This window comes from Capra hircus, chromosome 8, assembly GCF_001704415.2.
Source record: "Capra hircus breed San Clemente chromosome 8, ASM170441v1, whole genome shotgun sequence".
In the NCBI taxonomy this organism is placed as follows: domain Eukaryota; kingdom Metazoa; phylum Chordata; class Mammalia; order Artiodactyla; family Bovidae; genus Capra; species Capra hircus.
In genome coordinates this window covers 36,778,251-36,797,599 of record NC_030815.1, presented here as the reverse complement: position 1 = coordinate 36,797,599, position 19,349 = coordinate 36,778,251, and positions in this window count along the sequence as shown.

Sequence of the window (19,349 nt, the reverse complement as noted above, 5' to 3'; positions counted from 1 at the left end):
CACTCTCAGACATAAATCACAGCAGGATCCTCTATGATCCACCTCCCAGAATTCTGGAAATAAAAGCAAAAATAAACAAATGGGATCTAATTAAAATTAAAAGCTTCTACACAGGTGTATTTTAAATGCTTCTGTCCCAAGCAGTTCTGTCACTATAACCTCAACCTTTGATGCTTTGTTTTGATAAATTTTTGGCTCCAAATAGGACTTTCTTTTTTGTTCTGTTATTCTGTATTCTGCTTCTTTATGCAGGATTTAACTGCCATGTTGCAAAAATACATTTCCCAAGCTTAAAAAATAAGAACAAAGCTCAACACCAAACATTTGGCCCCATTGAACAATTTCGTTCCTTACAATTAACAATTAATTCAAAGAGAGTTAAGATGTATGTTTCTTCCTCTATTCATCAAGGCAATTGTCAATTGAAAATGGAGGAAAGTAGCAAATGAAGCTCATACACTTCAGACATTCTTAGTGAAAAAAAAAAACAAAAAACAAAAAACACAAGGAAAGAAAAGAAAAAGGCAGCAAGAGAAGAAACTCTTCAGGAGCCTTTACAACTTAGAATGAACTTTTAATTATACTGGTAAAGTTTCCAGTGTTTTCACCTATATTATAGCTCAAAGGATGAAAAGAACATTCTCAAACATTTTCTTTAAATATTTGTGTGTGTCAGTTTGGACTGCTCTGAGAAACTTTGCTGGCACCCAATGTTGAGAAAAAGTAAGGATGTTCCTCACATTATTATTTATAAGGGAAAATAATTAGAAACATTTTAAATACACAAATATAGAGGATTTTTATGTATATTATGGTATATCCACAAAATAACAATTAGGCAGACATTTAAAATATTTCTGAAAAAAATGAAAATAATACTCCTATTTTAAGTGGGGAAAAAGCATTTGATACTTTGATAACTTTTGACAAACATGTACTTCTATGTAACAACATCTCCATTAAGAAATATACAATATATATACTATATGTACAATATATGAATGTTCATAATAGCTTAATTCTTATATCCCTGTCTTTCACTATCTCCCAGAGTTTGCTCAAAGTCATGTCCATTGAGTCGGTGATACCATCCAACCATCTCATCCTTTGTCACTCCCCTTTCCTCCTGCCCTCAATCTTTCCCACTATCAGGGTCTTTTCCAATGAGTCAGTTCTTCACATTAGGTGACTAAAGTATTAGAGCTTCAGCTTCAGCATCAGTCCTTCCAGTGAATATTCAGGGTTGATTTCCTTTTGGATTGACTGATTTGATCCCCTTGCGTCCAAGAGACTGTCAAGAGTCTTCTCCAGCTCCACAATTGGAAAGCATCAATACTTTGGCACTCAGCTGTCTTTATGGACCAGCTTTCACATCCATATGTGACTACTGGAAAAACCATAGCTATGACTATACAGACCTTTGTCATCAAAATGATGTGTTTGCTTTTTAATATGCTGTTTAGATTTGTCACGGTTTTTCTTCCAAGGAACAATTGTCTTTTAATTCCATGGCTGCAGTCACCATTTGCAGTGATTTTGGAGCCCAAGAAAATAAAATCCGTCACTTTTTCCACTTTTTTTTTCCATCTATTTGCCATGAAGTGATGAGACCAGATACTATGATCCTAGCTTTTTGAATGTCGAGTTTTAAGCCAGCTTTTTCACTCTCCTCTTTCACCCTAACCAAGAGGCTTTTATAAACTGTGCTTACAGTTTCCTAAAGTAAAGTCGCTCAGTCGTGTCGGACTCTTTGCAACCCCATGGACTGTAGCCTATCAGGTTCCTCTGGCATGGGATTTTCCAGGCAAGAGTGCTGGAGTGGATTGCCATTTCCTTCTCCAGGGGATCTTCCCGACCCAAGAATCGAACATGGGTCTCCTGCATTGCAGGCAGACACTTTACCGTCTGAGCCACCAGGGAAGCCCACAGTTTCCTAGCATCATAACAATTTTATTTTGAATGATTTAATCTGAGAATGTCTTCTTGGTTAGTTTTGTTGGTATACTTGTCTTTGTCCCTTTCTGATTTGGGCAGTCACTCCAGAGAAAAGTAATAAAATAGCTGATATCTTTAAAAAGTGTCAGGTTCATTGACTGTTTAGAATGCTTTGATCATTCATTTTGTGAGGATCAAAGAGTAGGGACTATTGATTACCTAGTGTTCTATGCCAACCTGCTTGTATGATACAAAGATTACTTGAATAGCATTGACTGTGTCTCTGGAATCCCAATGAAAATGAAGATGATTCTTCTGGGAGGCTGTCATTTGAAATAACATCAACTATAGATTATAGAAAAATAATCTAAAAAGAGTGATAATGTTAATAAGAAAATGATTTGGTACTTAAATATTTATAGAACACTTTTAGTTGAAATAACCCTTGGGATATAACAATTTGTGAAACATTATAGTCACAGATTGTTGCATCTCCTTATAGGAGATATAACATTATAGGAGAAGCATTATAGTCCTGTTTTCCAGATAAAGACACTGAGGTTTGGGAGAATCATCACAGACTGAAAATACAGAACTGCCATGCAAGTCAGGATTCCTGAAGTATTACTTTCACTATTTACCTCAATGAATTTTCAAAATGCCCCTTCCTTTTATCTCCAGATTATCATTCCTAGAAGCTTCCTCTTCTAGGTTGAATGAGGAGAAAAAAGATTTTATTTTGTTTTCAGGGATTTGGTTATAATTATAATTAATATTTTCCCTGTGTTGCTCCTAGTTTGAAGATGGGAGGAAATGAATCATATTATACACTATTATAGCTTGCAAATATTTTGGACTAGAGCCATCAAAGTCACAAAATCTGAAGACTCCCTTACATAAAGACAGTGAAATTGGTTTGTCTTTGTTTTGCTTCCACTGGCCAAAATGTCAATATTCTAGATCCAACAGAAACTTGGCTGATTTGTAACTGTGAATTATTAACAAAGGAGTAAGAATAGTGGGTAATGCGACCACACACACGGAGTCAGCTTCAATGAGGGTATGTAAATCTGAACATCTTCCGATTCCGATAGAGAAATAAATTCTCATTTCTGGCACTGCAACTTACTCAGATTCTGTAATCAGTAAGTTTTAGGATACAGAGGCTTCCACAGAAACTTTTGTTTCTCAGGAAAACACTTTTGATTGTCAAATGAAACAGTGCCCAAAAGACATTTTATCAAAACATTTGTTTTATAGATTTCATGTTACATATCCAGAAACATGATTACTTTTCTCGTTGGCATGAACATTTCTTTCTTATTTAGAAAACAAAAGTTTTTATTTAGATGCCTCACAAGAAAGCAATTGAGAATATTTCAAAGAAGGTAAAGTAGTTGCTTCTACACCATCATATAGACTGAAATGCAGGGGTGTAGCAGTGTTATTAGCAGGGTGATAACTCTGCTAACAGAGTTATGTTACCTAACCCCACTTATCTAGCTTTATGGTGTTAATTAACTAGCGTTGCTATTTTCAAAAGTAATACAAATCAAAGCTGCCAAAATTGCTTGATAAGAAGAAGGAAATACTTTATAAATCCTTTCCAGACATGAAACAATGGACTGGTTCCGAACTAGGAAAGGAGTACATCAAGGTTGTATATTGTCACCCTGCTTATTTTATGCAGAATACATCATAAGAAATGCCAAACTGGATGAAGCACAAGCTGGAATCAAGATTGCCTGGAGAAATATCAATAACCTCAGATATGCAGATGACACCACCATTATGACAGAAAGCAAAGAGGAACTAAAGAGCCTCTTGATGAAAATGAAAGAGGAGAGTGAAAAAGCTGGCTTAACATTAAAAAAAAAACTAAGATCATGGCATCTGGTCCATCACTTCATGGCAAACAGATGGGGAAACAATGGAAACAGTGAGAGACTTTATTTTCTTGGACTCCAAAATCACTGCAGATGGTGACTGCAGCCATGAAATTAAAAGACACTTGCTCCTTGGAAGAAAAGCTATGACAATCCCAGACAGTGTATTAAAAAGTAGAGACATTACTTTGCCAACAAAGGGCCACCTAGTCAAAGCTATGTTTTTTCCAGTAGTCATGTATGGATGTGAGAGTTATACCATAAAGAAGGCTGAGCACCAAAGAACTGATGCTTTTGAACATGGTGTTGGAGAAGACTCTTGAGAGTCCCTTGGACTACAAGGAGATCAAACCAGTCCATCCTAAAGGAAATCAGTCCTGAATATTCATTGGAAGGACTGATGATGCTGAAGCTGAAACTCAATATTTTGGCCACCTGATGCAAAGAACTGACTCATTTGGAAAGACCCTGATGCTGGGAAAGATTGAAGGCAGGAGGAGAAGGGGACGACAGAGGATGAGATGGTTGGATGGCATCACTGACATGATGGACATGAGTTTAAGCAAGCTCTGGGAGTTGATGATGAACAGGGAAGCCTGGTGCGCTGCATTCCATGGGGTCACAAAAGTCAGATGTGACTGAGGGACTGAACTGAACTGACGAGTTCATGTTTTTCTGCCTGAAATTTCACTGAACAAATATTCCATTTTTCTTGAAAAATAAAAAAAGTGAAGTCGCTCAGTTGTGTCCCACTCTTTGCGACCCCATGGACTGTAGCCTATGAGGTTCCTTCATCCATGGAATCTTCCAGGCAAGAGTACTGGAGTGGGTTGCCATTTCCTTCTCCATTTTTCTTACCTTTGTGAAATATGGTTTAAAAAATATCCAGAGGAAAATTTAAAATTTCATGAGGGATGATGGTTTAGGACCTTTTTATATCTTCCAGAATGTTCTTCTTTAGTCAGATTATTCAGTAAGTGTTCATGTTTGAAAATAATTATATACCCTGAGAATTCATGTGCCTAAAATAAAGAACTTGTTTGAACGAACTGTAGAACCCAGTTGACTCCAAGGAGGAAGGTTGTTTGCAATGTAGTTGCTCTGAGTTCTGAAATAATTTTTTCTGTCCCTCAATTTTTTAATTATATGTAGAGGCAAGTTCTGTCAATCACACTAACTCCTTCTTTTAGTTTCAGATTTTCTTAATGACTCAAATATATTTTAGTTGCTTAGGGTGAAGTTTGTCTAATAAATGCTTTCTTCTGCCTTCCTGCATTGTTACCATTTTGTAAAAGTGGAATAAGAGGAAAAAGAATGCACACTCTGGAACAAGAAGAGAGCCTGGTTATCAGAAAGTATTAGAAAGTATGATAATGCAGAATTTGCTCATTCATTCAACTGTACCTGATACTTAAAATTGTTATTCAAATACTGATATTTTGCAAATGACAAGATCTGCCTTGGTTTAATTCTTAAAATTATTAGTTAGAAATCTGCTGTTTGCGGGCAGACAGTGTCAAAGTCTCTCTATTGCTATTTTCAGGACACTCTGGTACAGTGGAATGTATTGGATGAATATCCAATTAGCCAAAAAAAATAGAGCCATTTGTGCATGCTCAGTTACTCAGTGTGTCCGACTCTTTGCCACCCCATGGACTTGTAGCTCCCGGGACTCTGTGCATGGAATTCTCCAGGCCAGAATACTAGAGTGAGTTCCCATTTCCTACTCCAAGGAATATTCCTGACCCAAGGCTTGAAACTGTGTCTCTTTTATCTCCTGCATTGGCAAGTGGATTCTTTACCTTTGGTGCAACCTACAAAGGCCATATATCTATTTGTACCTGCACACATAATCATCATAGTCATATTTCATCTTATGTATGATACTATTTAAGCAAAGAGAGAGCCTCTCCACCCAACACCCTCTTCTGCAAGCTTAAAAGAGTACCAGATCACCGTAAAAATGGGCTACTTTCATACAAGTGAGCTGATAAGTTCCTCAGATCCAAAGGCCATTTGTTGGGGGGTGGGATGGAGAACAGGAGGTCCTGTTCAAGATGTGTGCATTTTGATTGCTTCCTAGTGTTCTCCCATAGAACAGGTCTGTCCTCTCTTCCTGTCCGCATCTTTGTACTTCCAAGAGAGAGTGTGTAGCTCAGTTAGTAAGAACCAGGGTCTGGATTTAGAAAGGCCTGGTTTCATTAATTCTCATATCCTGCTACTTGCTAAATGCATTAGTTTGGATGTGTTACTTAATTTTCTTAGTTTCAATGCCCTAATATGTAAAATGGAAATAATAATAGTACCTTCTTTACTGTGTATTGTGATTAAGCAATTAGCAAGGCACCAATCCTCAATATGCTCAAAATGTTTATTACTAATATTAAAATTTGTATAGCTCAGCATAAAATAATACAGAAATGAAATCTTTGTTTACCTTTTATATTCTCAATGGTAAATAAATATACATATATACTGGTGTATATATGTCTACATATGCACACATATACATATATGTATACTTTTTAAATTGGAGTTACTTTATTTTTTATTGTTGCTTCTAACAAGTGATAATTGCAGTGAAATTTAAATAATACAGAGAAAGTAATTTATATAATGTCTGTACAGAGACTAGAGATAGATGAGAAAATAGTTCGTATCATCACAGGGGAGATTGAGTGAGGCCTCTGGACTCCATTTCCATTCTGTGGCAATCACTTCACAAGTGAAAGGGGCCTTCGGGAACCTGCACTGTGAGAATTGGACAAATACACACCAAGAGTGCAGAGGCTATTTTATTATAATAAAGTGTAAGTGCTGTTTGAGTAAGGTACATTCTGCCAGACCCCGTTTTCTCATGATGACATAATCTTTCACAGCATTGTTTGAGGATTATTGTTTTAAGGCTTCATGGAATACTCTGCCAAGTCTATGGCGTGTGGATTAACAAGAAAACTCTGGATTAAAGAACTGTCAAAGGATCATTTTATAGGATCCTGGACAATATCAGAACTTTTAAAATACTGTCATCAAAGATTTCACTAGCTAAAATTCAAGGGGCTTTTTTTCCCCCAAAGCTTTTGTAATATATCATTATTTTTTCTGTTTCTTATTCAGATATGAGTTTGCACCCCACCCCACCCCCCATCCCTTGCCTATTGAAAAACCTACAGAGGTGGAGTGCAGAAACTATTTATAAGAAGGCTGGGGAGAGGACTTATTCCTTTAATCATGTACCACAAGTGGCTCCGTAAATTGTAAAAGACAAGGCTAGTCTCCCTGCTCCTCCTTTACTGTCTACACAAAGAGCCTATGGTTTAGTAGAGGGAGAATTCAGTGTCATGAACATTTCATTTTTCAGTATGTGAAGATTTGCTGTAGAGGAGTGGTGGAATTTATGTTGAATTGGGAGAATCCTCAGATGAGAGTGAAACCACAGCAGTGTGTATATTGTATGTTCTGGATATTCAGTGAATATTTATTGAATGGAAGTGAAGTGAAAGTCACTCAGTCGTGTCCAACTCTTTGCGACCCCATGGAATGTCCATGGAATTCTCTAGGCCAGAATACTGGAGTGGGTAGCCTTTCCCTTCTCCAGGGGCTCTTCCCAACCCAGGGATCGAACCCAGGTCTCCCACATTGCAGGTGAATTCTTTATGAGCTGAGCCACAAGGGAAGCCAAAGAATACTAGAGTGGTTAGCTTATCCCTTCTCCAGTGGATCTTCCCAACCCAGGAATTGAACCTGGATCTCCTGCATTGCAGGCAGATTCTTTACCAACTGAGCCATCAGGGAAGCCCTATTTATTGAATAGACTAATGAATAATGAATGATCTATAGATTCTTGCCTCAGCTTTTCTCTTGAGTCCTAGGTTCCTTATCTGTATGGAGTTTAGACCCGATCAGAGATATACACAGTTTGTTTTGTTTTGTTCTGTTTTTAGGGTGACAAAGTTCTCTGCTCCTATCCCGCATGTTGACAGATGAAAGAACGATGATTGGTCAAGCCGCTATCCCCCCACCTGAATGTATTTAAGTCTGGCACCAAATACTCAATCTTTATAATATAGTCGTATTCCTCTGTATTCAGACAGGAGCCTAGCCAGTTGTTAGAAAGACAATGACTGTCAGGAAGAAGGAAGAAAGGAAAGAGAGAGCTTGATTTTTTTTCTCCCCAGGGGAAATATCTTTGAGGAGCCAGGCAGTGTGGAGGGCCTTAGTCCAGAGTGTTGTGACTGTGCAAAGGACTGAAGTCCCAGTGGGAAGCTGAGGCAGAAGGCCAGACCATGTGGCCCAGGCCCAGAATACAGAGGGAAGGAGAGGATTACCATTTGGTCAGGCCCCAGGTACCCAGAACTCACACCAGGCATACCAGATTCTGAATTTATGGCTAAACAGCTATTTTTGGACCCCTCCTGCTAGTAAAGCCAGGATTCCTCACAAAATGCCTGCTTTGGTTCAGGAAGTAGGTGGGATTTTCTGCAAGTGGAAAAGCACAGCTGAAAAGGGAGAGGGAAAATGGCTTTGACAGACTCGGAACAGCATCCTTTCTGTGGTGCTGATTTGAAGTGCTCTTTTAGTAAAGTCCACCTGAGAGCAGTTGCATGGCCAGAGAGTTGGCAGTGAAATGAAACAGTATTTTCTTTGGTCTGGATAACAGCACAGGCTATACTGAGACTTGCAAAATCACCTGCCAGGGATTTATGTCAATGTGTCCCCCTCCTTAAAAAAGCAAAGGAAAAGAAAAAATATAGAATGCAGGATTTTGTGTGTGTGTGTTTTTTTTAAATAGTATTTCTGATCCAAGATATGTCCACAGTGTTTGGAAGGATGACCAAGTGGCAGGCAGTTACAGCAGATCATGTATTAGTTTAGTAGAGTCTGAAATACAGCTGGATTCAGCTGGATAAGGTATAACAAATTAATAAATGTGTAGGAGTAAAATTAAATGTTAAACCTTAACATTGACTTCTACCATTGTATAATAGTGTGACTTTAAATCTCAACCACAATAAAGAGCCCACAATTCAGATGCAGCTGGGAAGGTTTTTCCATTGTGTAAGGACAGCTGAGGTGCAAGACTAGTCATCTTTTGGTTTAGCTCATATCTTAGGCATCTAAGGTGCCTAAGGCATGGCACCCCACTCCAGTACTCTTGCCTGGAAAATCCCATGGACGGAGGAGCCTGGTGGGCTGCAGTCCATGGGGTCGTGGAGAGTTGAACACAACTGAGCAACTTCACTTTCAATTTTCACTGTCATGCGCTGGAGAAGGAAATGGCAACCCACTCCAGTGTTTTTGCCTGGAGAATCCCAGGGACGGGGGAGCCTGGTGGGCTGCGGTCTATGGGGTTGCACAGAGTCGGACACGACTGAAGCGACTTAGCAGCAGCAGCAGTAGGCATCTATATCCCAGGGACTTGGGTTGCGTGTGGCTGATGAGGACACCCCCAGTAAGGCCCTTGGGGACCTTTCTGAAGCTGGGAAGCTACTTTAATGGAGCCAGTGAATATAGATATGAGGATGTCCTCAAGATTTGTTATGTATTTGATGCCCAACTATGGCTGGAAGATGTGCCTAGTGGTGGAAACCTCAGATACTCAGGCTACTTTGCAGAGGGAAAGGGTTAAGGCTAGAGGGAGATAGGGGTCCTTATAGTCATTTTTGTCTTTTTCTAGTGCCCTCTAAAGTATTAGGAAATAGGTGGCATTAGGCCAGAAGTGTAGACACCTGAGTCCAGAATGGGGCTAATCAGGTACCCCTACATTCTTCCTCTGTATCAGTCAGTTCATGCTGACAAGGTACTACCAACTGGGTGGTTACAACAATGTGCATGTATTTTCTTACAATTCTGGAGGCTGGAAGTCCTAGATAAAAGTGCTGGCAGATCCAGTTCCAGGTGAGAGGTCTCTTCCTGGCTTGCAGACAGCTGTCTGCTTGCTGTGTCCTTATGTGACTTTTCCTGCCTGTGCATACGGTAAAGGAGATCTGGTGTCTCTTCTGCTCATAAGGACACCAGCCCCATCAATTACCTCTTAAAGGCCCTATCTTCAAATACAGTCAGGTTGGGTGTGAGAGCTTCTACATACTTCTTTGGAGGGGACACAGTTTAGTCTGTAACATTTTCTAAATGATACTGTTTTTGCAGAGGTGAGAGATGACATCTGAGGAGAACTATAACTGAATTCCAAAGAAATAAGTCCCCAAATGGTATTTGGAGGCAAAATATAGCAATGGCTTATGTGTATGCTTATATTTTTCTCAAATCTCTATTATATAGATCTTTAAAATTTTATTTTTATAACAATCATGTAAGGTAAATTGAACAAAAAATACTGTCCCAGCTTGCCAGATAAGAAACCTTAGGGGCTGATAGGGAGGGTATAAAGTGACTTGCCTAAGTAAGTCTGAGAGCTCACAGGAGCTGGGGTCTTCATACAGACCCTGCCATATACATTTCACGGCCTTGTCTTCAATACTTGTCTTTCCTTTCCAAGCTACCAACGAAACATTTGTCAGATATCCCACAATGATGCAACAGGACAAATACCTATGTGAATCCCAGAGACTAGCAGCTATTTAAAATAAGTGATTCAACTCAAAAGGTTGAAGTTCTATAAGTTATTTCATTCTTGGTATAATTTCATTCTCAACATATTTTCTGGGCACAATTCCTCAAGTAAATGGAAGAAATATACCCCTGGAGGAAGATAAAAACTTTAATGTGAGATCTATTGTATTTTTTTTCCAATAAAAATGAGCAAGGTTCAGACAGAAAGAGAAAAAAATGAGTACCTGGGGTGAAGTGGGAAGGTTGTGGTTTTTATCTTTTTTCTTTGACCACATGGCTTTCAGGATCTTAGTTCCCCTCCAGCAGAAAGTGAAAGGTGTCCAGTGGTTAGGACTCTGCAATTTCATTGCTGAAGGTCCAACTTGGATCCCTGATCAGGGAACTAAGATCCCACAAGCCACATGGTAAGGAAAAAAAAAGAAAAAGACGGCTTGAAACTCAATATTAAAATGAAGATCATAGCATCCAGTCCCATCACTTTGTGGCAAATAGAAGGGGAGAAGGTGGAAGCAGTGACAGATTTCCTCTTCTTGGGCCCTAAAATCACTGGAGATGGTGACTGCAGATATAATGTTAGACGATGATTACTTCTTGGCAGGAAAGCTATGATAAACTTAGACAGTGCTTTTAAAAGCAAAGACATCACTTTGCCAACAAAGGCCCATATAGTCAAGGCTATGGTCTTTTTAGTAGTCATGTACAGATGTGAGAGCTGGACCATAAAGAAGGCAGAATGCCAAAGAATTGATGCTTTCGAACTGTGGTGCATGAGAAGACTATTGAGAGTCCCTTGGACTGTGAGGAGATCAAACCAGTCAATCCTAAAGGAAATCAACCCTAAATACTCACTGGAAGGACTGATGCTGAAGCTGAAGCTCTAATACTTTGGCCACCTGATGAAAAAAGCCTCCTCATTGGAAAAGACCCTGATAACTGGGAGAGATTGAAGGCAGGAGGTGAAAGGAGCAACAGAAGATGAGATGGTTGGATGACATCACCAATTCAATCAACATGAACTTGGCCAACTCCAGGAGATAGTGAAGGACGGAGAAGCCTGACGTGCTGTACTCCATGGGGTTGCAGTGTTGGACACAACTGAACAACTGAATAACAACAAACCACTGGACTGCCAGGGAATTCCCAGGAAGGTAACGTATATGGAGTCTTTAGAAGATTGGTATCCCATCAGGACTGATGCCAATAGGATATGGTTGGGGACATTCCTGAGGAGAAAGTGTAGCCTCATCTCTGAGATTTATCAGACTCTCTCTCTGTATCTCCCATGCAGATGTATGAGAGATGCATCTGTGCAAACAGCTGCTTTGAGTTTTTTCCTAAGCTCAGATCAATATCATTGGTCTATCCTTCTTCATTTCCTCCCATTTCCTTCCTTGATCATCGAATAGTACTTGGAGATCAGGGTATGGACTCTGGAAAACAGAAAATGAGAGAGATAAACCAGTGGTTCTCTGGATACTCATGGCAAGGGGTTTCTTCTTGTTTCCAGGTCCTATGTCACAGCCCTACACATTATGCCCTGTAAGAATGGATTGGACTTTGCAACAGATTCCTATTCCCTTTGCTTACCTTTTAGAGAATGATAGAGAAGGTATAAAGTGACTTGCCTAAGTAAATCTAAGAGCTCAAACTTACTCTTGTTTCTGCTTTTTTCTTTTGTTTCTGTTTGTTTTCTTCCTATTCCTTTACTGTTAATATGAACATTTAGCAAATCACCAGTTTAGGAATGATTTACCAACCCACGCACATGGGGCACCTGAAACACTCTCACAAGATTGCTTTAGCTCTGCAGGCTGACAGAATATGTTCAGCTCTGTGTAACATGGATACATTATCTATGGATTTGTCCTAGGTGGAGAGATTCATGGAAAGGAAAGTTGGCATGTAGTGCTTCATAGTTGTGATTGTTCTTCAAATAATAGCTTTCTCCATACCTACAACATCCTTGGCAATTACTGTTCACATAAATTGCTACACTACCTACAGGTCTGCTCGGAAGTGGTCCACCTATATTACATAGTTAGTTAAGTGCAATCTATAATGAAACTTAAGGAAAAGGAGCTGAGTGAAAAATAAAAGCAGCTTTTTATTGAGCATGTGTTGCAGGCTGGTCTTCCCTGGTGGTTCAGATGGTAAAGAATCTGCCTGCAATGTGAGAGACCTAGGTTTGATCCTTGGGTTGGGAAGATCCCCTGGAGAAGGAAATGGCCACCCCCTCCACTATTCTTGCTTGGAAAATTCCATGGGCCTGACAGGCTGCAGTCCATGGGTCAGACACATGAGTCAGACAAGAGTCAGACGCAACCGAGCAGCCAACATTTTCACTTTCTCTTTTCTGTTATAGGCCAGGCCCCTGGCTATCTGTTGTGTATCTGCTACCTCAATTCACACTCACATTCATTCTGTCAGGTAATTATTATCCCCATTTCACCAAAGACAAAACTGAAACGAAGATGAACCAAATTGGTGTTCAAGACTGCCCAGTGGCAGAGCTAGGATTGGAACCAAGGGCTTCTCAACACCAAAGCCTACCATTTTGACCAGATGCTATACTTCTGCTCCCGGAAGCACTTCATCACCTTCCCAGTGTGGGATTCACTCTACTGGACTATAGTCATTCCACCAGCAGGATCTTAACCTTCCAATAGCACCAGTCAGATTGTTTGTTCACACTGATTCCACCAACTACCTTTGAAATACTTGTAATCTGTATTCACCATCTCTATAATGCAAATGAAGTAATTAAATTGTAAAAGACTTTGAAAAGCAAATTGTGATTAAAATTTCAGACATCCGTGTAGTACAGTGGTGCCCTGTCATTCTTATTCCAGAACATGTGAAACGACTGTCCTGGAATTGTAGATAAACTGCTTCAGAGAGCAGAACTGAAGCTCATTACCAACTCTGAGAAAACTCCTGTTCATTACCAGCAAGATTACAGATTGATTCTATCTGTCCTACAACCTACGTTTTTTAACATTTTAAAATAACTTGTTACACAAACACATAACAACATTGATGGATTACAAAAAAGAGGGATGAAAATTACCCACAATCCTGATACATTAAAAAAAAAATCTATTTTCATTTTTCTCTATTCTCTTCCAGTCCTGGTCCATGTATATAATTTTTACAATGTGAAAACCTATCAGAGGTATAATTTTCTTTTGCTCATTTTTTTTTCAATAAACATTGGAGCAAAAGCTTTTTCCATGTTGTTTCAGAATCTTCACCTGCTGTAGCCATGCAATAGTGGTGCCTCCTTCCAGCTGAGACCATGCTGTAGGCAGAATCCAAGCCCTAGGAGGGCAAAATAAATGACTCTTGGGAGGAGCACTTGCTTCTTTCGTTTCCCATTATGTTTTGATGTATCCATGTTGAGAAGTGTGGCAATAGTTCATTCATTTTAACTGCTGTGAAATGGTTCATAATATGAATATACCACAGTGTACCCACATTCAGGGAAGAATCTAAGCAGATGGGTTGGGACTAGTGGGGACAGGTCTGCCAGGGAAATGATTCAGTACTCACCACCTGGATTAAAAATCAACTTCTGGAGTCTGAAAGCTTTGTACCAGGGTGTTGCTATAGAGTTGAGGAGGGAAACAAAAGGAGGACCCAGTAAGCAGTCCAGATTGGAAGCCAAAGATGGATGTCGAGGGGAAAGGTGGTATTTTATACCAATTAGACCTGGGAAGAAATTAATGCAGTTATTCCTTAGCCTTGAGATCCAGGCAAGTCATTACAAGCTAGGATAGTGATACATTATTGGTGTTAGTTATATTTGAGTTCCCCAAACTCACTATACTCTTGTTTCTTATTAAAGTGTTTTTATTTTAAAATCTAAAAACATTCAAAACTATAAAGAATAGCAAAACAAAACCCATGTACTACTCACTATTTAGCCCCATCAAATTTTTTAATTTTGCTTTATTTGCTTGAGATATTTTTAAGCACTAAAACATTACAGATATATTTGAATCCATTTGTGTGTTCCTCCCTTGTCCCATTTACCTGCCTCCTACCAGTAAAACATAACTTTTACTAAAGTTATCTTTAGAAGTTCCTGTCTTCTCCATCCATGTTTTAGAACATAGTATGTATGCATGTAAACAATATATTGCTTACAGATTTCATAATATATACAAACAGTATCATGCTGCTTTTGTCCTTCTGCAACTTGTTTCTTTTGCTGTACTTTGATATTTAATCTTGTAACTATGAGTCATTAATTTTAACTTCTGTGTAATACTCTGTATAAATATCCTAGTCTATTCATTTTTCCTCTGACAGTCAGGTTGTTCTTAAGGTTTTCTATTCATAGTGATATTACAGTTTATATTGTTGTGTATATCTCTTTTTGAATATGTATGACCTAACACTGCTCGGTTGAAGCAATTTAATGACCAATTGCTCTTCAGACTGTATTTGTTTACATTGTGGCGTTAGCAAACTTTTCAGTCTTTGCTGATGTGATGATGTGAAGTGGTATTTCCTTTTATCAGCATTTCCCTGTTTACTAATAAGGTTGAGCATCTTTTCATAAGTTTATATTTAATTCTGATTTCTTCTTCTGTGAAGGACCTATTTATATCCTTTTTCTACCTTTTCATTAGGTTGTTTGATATTTTAATAATTATTAATAAGAGTTCTTAAATCTGAATAATTATTTTTATCAGTTATCTCCTTTGGGTCTGTTCCTTGATTTTTAAACTTATAGAGAGACTTTGAACAGAAATTCTGATGTCATCAACTTTCAGTTCAGTTCAGTCGCTCAGTCATGTCCGACTCTTTGCGACCCCATGAATTGCAGCACGCCAGGCCTCCCTGTCCATCACCAACTCCCGGAGTTCACTCAGACTCACGTCCATCGAGTCCGTGATACCATCCAGCCATCTCATCCTCTGTCATCCCCTTCTCCTCCTGCCCCCAATCCCTCCCAGCATCAGAGTCTTTTCCAATGAGTCAACTCCTTGCATGAGGTGGCCAAAATACTGGAGTTTCAACTTTAGCATCATTCCTTCCAAAGAACACCCATGACTGATCTCCTTCAGAATGGACTGGTTGGATCTCCTTGCAGTCCAAGGGACTCTCAAGAGTCTTCTCCAACACCACAGTTCAGAAGCATCAATTCTTCAGGGCTCAGCTTCCTTCACAGTCCAACTTTCACATCCATACATGACCAATGGAAAAACCATAGCCTTGACTAGTTGGACCTTTCTTGGCAAAATAATGTCTCTGCTTTTGAATATGCTATCTAGGTTGGTCATAACTTTCCTTCCAAGGAGGAAGCATCTTTTAATTTCGTGGTTGCAGTCACCATCTGCAGTGATTTTGGAGCCCAAGAAAATAAAGTCTGACACTGTTTCCACTGTTTCCCCATCTATTTGCCATGAAGTGATGGGACCAGATGCCATGATCTTTGTTTTCTGAATGTTGAGCTTTAAGCCAACTTTTTCACTCCCCTCTTTCACTTTCATCAAGAGGCTTTTTAGTTCCTCTTCACTTTCTGCCATAGGGGTGGTGTCATCTGCATATCTGAGGTTATTGATATTTCTTCTGGCAATCTTGATTCCAGCTGTGCTTCTTCCAGCCCAGTGTTTCTTCCAGCCCAGTGTTTCTCATGATGTACTCTGCATATAAGTTAAATAAGCAGGGTGACAATATGCAACCTTGACATGCTCCTTTTCCTATTTGGAACCAGTCCATTGTCATCAACTTTAGCAGGCTTTTATTCTTTTTTTTTTTTATTATGCTTCTGTTTTAGTGATTTCAAGAATTTTTTTTTCTAACCTGAAATCAGAAATAAAAGTTTCATTATTTTAAAAGTTTAAAGTGTTAGTTTTCACATTTAGATCTTTAATCCATCTGGAACTCAGTTTTATATCAAGTGTGAAATAGGCATCTGACAGTATTTTATTTTTTCATGTAGATAGTCAATTTCACATTATCTATTACTCTCCAATCTGTGATACCACCTCTGCTTTGTATTAAGTCCCCCTGTGTCAGAGCTCTTTGTTCAATTGGTCCACTATCTATTCATGTTTCAAGACCACATTGCCTTCATTGTTGTTGTTGCTCAGTTGCTATGTAGGGTCTGACTCTTTTGCAACCCTATCAACTATAGCCCCCTAGGCTCCTCTATCCATGGGATTTCCAAGGCAAGATAACTGGAGTGGGTTGCCATTTCCTTCTCCAGGGAATCTTCTCGACCCAGGGATTGAACTTGTGTCTCCTGTGTTGGAGGTAGGTTCTTTACCACTGAGCCACCAGGGTGGCCTGATTGTCTTCATTACTAGAGTCTTAATAAGGCTTAATATATGGCACAAAACGTCTCTCCAACCTTGTGTCTCAAAATTATCTTAGCCTTTTCTGTTCATCCTTGATCCTTTGTTCTTCCATATTAGTTACGGTGATATAATTATAAAGCATGCCTGTTTCTGATTCTCATACAGCCTACTTCTTTGCTTTGTCTTACTGAATCTTATTGATTGCCTAGGACCTCCTATATGATACAGAATAAAATAAATCTATAGTGAAAACCCTTATGTTGGAACTGCATTTAGAGTTTTAATATTAAGTAGAGTAGTTGATGTAGTTTTGGTAGATATTTCATAAAGAAATAATTTCCTACTTGTAGCTTTCTTTGAGCTTTTTTTTTAATCAAGCATGGATGTTGAATTGTAGTGAATGCCATTTATTCTTTTATTATGATAATTATATGAACATTTCCTTTTAAGATCTTTTATTATATTTTTGAAGCTGTATTCAGTTCAGTTTAGTTCAGTCACTAGGTCATGTCCGACTCTTTGTGACCCCATGAATCGCAGCATGCCAGGCCTCCCTGTCCATCACCAACTTCTGTAGTTCACTCAAACTCATGTCCATCGAGTTGGTGATGCCATCCAGCCATCTCATCCTTTGTCGTCCCCTTCTCCTCCTGCCCCTGATTGATGCCCTCCCAGCATCAGAGTCTTTTCCAATGAGTCAACTCTTCGCATGAGATGGCCAAAGTACTGGAGTTTCAGCTTTAGCATCAGTCTTTCCAATGAACACCCAGGACTGATCTCCTTTAGAATGGACTGGTTGGATCTCCTTGCAGTCCAAGGGACTCTCAAGAGTCTTCTCCAATACCACAGTTCAAAAGCATCAATTCTTTGGTGCTCAGCTTTCTTTATAGTCCAACTCTCACATCCATTCACGACCAATGGAAAACCATAGCCTTGACTAGATGGACCTTTGCTGGCAAAGTAATGTCTCTGCTTTTGAATATGCTATCTAGATTGGTCATAACTTTCCTTCCAAGGAGGAAGCATCTTTTAATTTCATGGCTGCAGTCACCATCTGCAGTGATTTTGGAGCCCAAGAAAATAAAGTCTGACACTGTTTCCACTGTTTCCCCATTTATTTGCCATGAAGTGATGGGACCAGATGCCATGATCTTCGTTTTCTGAATGTTGAGCTTTAAGCCAACTTTTTCACTCTCCTCTTTCACTTTCATCAAGAGGCTTTTTAGTTCCTCTTCACTTTCTGCCATAAGGGTGGTGTCATCTGCATATCTGAGGTTATCGATATTTCTCCCGGCAGTCTTGATTCCAGCTTGTGCTCTTCCTGCAGCCCAGCATTTCTGATGATGTCCTTCTCATATAAGTTAAATAAGCAGGGTGACAATATATAGCCTTGACATACTCTTTTTCCAATTTGGAACCAGTCTGTTGTTCCATGTCTAGTTCTAACTGTTGATTCCTGACCTGCACATAGGTTTCTCAAGAGGCAGGTCAGGTGTTCTGGTATTCCCATCTCTTTCATAATTTTCCACGGTTTATTGTGATCCACACAGTCAAAGGCTTTGACATAGTCAATAAAGCAGAAACAGATGTTTTTTCTGGAACTCTCTTGCTTTTTCGATGATCCAGTAGATGTTGGACAATTTGATCTCCGGTTCCTCTGCCTTTTCTAAAACCAGCTTGAACATCTGGAAGTTCATGGTTCATGTGTTGCTGAAACCTGGCTTGGAGAATTTTGAGCATTACTTTACTAGCATGTAAGATGAGTGCAATTGTGTGGTAGTTTGAGCATTATTTGGCATTGCCTTTCTTTGGGATTGAAATGAAAACTGCCCTTTTCCAGTCTTGTGGCTACTGCTAAGTTTTCTAAATTTGCTGGCATATTGAGTGCAGCACTTTCACAGCATCACCTTTTGGGATTTGAAATAGCTCAACTGGAATTCCATCACTTCCACTAGCTTTATTGCATTTTGGTAATTAGGAAAAATCTGTGGTTGGTAAGGTAGTATTTAATATACAACATTCTTTTGCTAATAATTTAATTACAATTTTTTTATAACTGAGATTGGTCTCTATGTTTTTTGGTTTATTAAATATTGTTTTTAATTTAATTTTGGAGACATTGACTTATCTGTTTTTGGTATAAAGTTCTAGTAGTGCCATAAAACAAAACAGATGGATAACTTTCCCTAATTTTCTATGTCTAACACAATTTTATACGATTGAGATTTTCTGTTGAAGGAAGATTTAGTAAGGCATTTACTAGAAACTTATAGAAGAAATTTTTAGAAAATTAACATATTATCACTTGCTACAGAAATGGTTTGGAGTAAAATTTTTGATTACTGATTTCAATATTAATAATGATAATTCATTTCTAGAATTTTGTTTTTCTTGAGTGATTTTTTATATTATTTCTAGAAAGTGATTTTGGAAAATGGTAGAAAATTCATCTTGGCTTTCAATTTTGTTGAAATCAAAGTGTTTATAGTGTTCTTTTTTAATCAACTATGTTGTAGCTGTAGCTGTTTCTCTTTTTTCAGTCCTAGGATTATTTACTTGTGATTTTTCTTTACTTCTTGATCACTTGCTAAAACTTCCCTCTACTGTATTGGAAATGTTTCAGTGTCACATAGAGTTATTTGCTGCTTTG